Below are 1666 nucleotides of genomic sequence, written 5' to 3'. Positions count from 1 at the left end.
TAAAAATATATTCAATACTGTGAGACCCCCCCATACAACTGCTCAAGAGGCCATCCTCCTATTTGACCTTGCACTACAGTGTTGGGGTTTGTTCCATATACATGTCTCTAGGTGGGGATTTACTTGCTGCCAGTCATACACAGGAAAGGATGACGCCATCACACACACAAAAATGAGTCTCAGCAACTTTGCAGGGAGAGAAAGGTCATCCTCCAGATGGACTTCGAGAAGTGAACAGCTCTGGAGCAAGGCTATTGCCATGGGAACAACAAATGGGAGATAGAACAGGTTAATCTGGAGAAGAAGGGGAATTCTCTCTGGAGGATGGTAGAACATGCAGGCTGTAGGACTTTGTGATATATTTAAGAGTCTTCAGAGATTACTAACTGGTCACTAGTTGAGGGTGATTGTGTATGTAGTATAGGTGAGGGATGGGTTTAGAAATGGCAGAGAAGACAGGAATTCAAGCTCTAGAGGGGAATTAGAACCTCATCATAGCCTGTGTATGTATCTGGTGTTCTTGAAAAATAGTATTCTAATGGGTATGGGAGATTCATTGAGAGGTATCAGTTAGGACCTTGACAGTTTAGTCTTACAACTGAGAGAGATCCCATTGCTAGCCCTATGGCATGCTCATTAACAGTAAGTTTTAAAACTGTACTTAAGGGCTAGAAAGATGGCTCAGTGATTAGAGCGCTAGCTGCTCTTCTACAGAACCCTCAGTTCAGCTCTCAGCAATCACATAGCAGGTCACAACCACTGTGACCCTGGTTCCAAGGAGACTGGTGTCCTCTCCTGGCCCCCATGGGCACTGTGTACATGTAGTATACAAATATATATACGGCTAAAATACTCATACACATGAGAAAGAATAGCAATTAATAGTATTGTCTTAGTTAGGGTTTTACTGACAGGAACAGACACCATAACCAAGGCAACACTTATAAGGACATTTAATTGGTGCCAGCTTACAGGTTCAGAGGTTCAGTCCATTATCATCAAGACCGGAGCATGGCAGCACCCAAGCAGGCATGGTGCTGGAGGAGCTGAGAGTTCAACATCTTGTTCTGAAGGCAAATAGGAGAAGGCTGACTTCCAGGCAGCTAGGATGAAGATCTTAAAGCGCACATTGAAAGTGACACTTGCAGAGCGGTTTGGTCATTCGTTGGGGGAGCATCTTCCCGTTCCGCTTGGCGATTGCGGCTCTTGTTCGAGCGCTTCCAGCGCCGCTTCGGTCCCAGCAAGGGCCCCAGATTCGGCTTTGGGTGAAAGAAGATGGCCCGAACCAAGCAGACCGCTAGGAAGTCCACCGGTGGGAAAGCCCCCCCCCCCCCGCCCCCGCAAACAGCTGGCCACCAAGGCGGCTCGGAAAAGCGCGCCCTCTACCGGCGGGGTGAAGAAGCCTCACCGCTACAGGCCAGGGACCGTGGCTCTGAGAGAGATCCGTCGTTACCAGAAATCGACTGAGCTGCTCATCTGGAAGCTGCCATTCCAGAGGTTGGTGAGGGAGATCGCCCAGGATTTCAAAACCGACTTGAGGTTTCAAAGTGCAGCCATCGGTGCCCTTCAGGAGGCTAGTGAAGCATACCTGGTGGGGTTGTTTGAAGATACCAATCTGTGTGCCATCCACGCCAAGAGAGTCACCATCATGCCCAAAGACATCCAG

The 1666-nt window shown here is 48.8% G+C and overlaps 1 pseudogene across 1 annotated transcript; it reads left to right on the top strand.

Annotated features, from left to right (window-relative positions):
* Window positions 1-1176: 1176 nt before the first annotated feature.
* On the top strand, window positions 1177-1666 carry LOC110331178 (annotated as a pseudogene). The gene has a single exon (XR_002381005.2). The product of XR_002381005.2 is annotated as a histone H3.3-like (transcript).

The sequence above is a fragment of the Mus pahari genome, chromosome 14, assembly GCF_900095145.1.
Source record: "Mus pahari chromosome 14, PAHARI_EIJ_v1.1, whole genome shotgun sequence".
In the NCBI taxonomy this organism is placed as follows: Eukaryota; Metazoa; Chordata; class Mammalia; order Rodentia; family Muridae; genus Mus; species Mus pahari.
The sequence above is the reverse complement of the archived record's forward strand: the minus strand, read 5'-3'. Positions and strand labels throughout refer to the sequence as shown.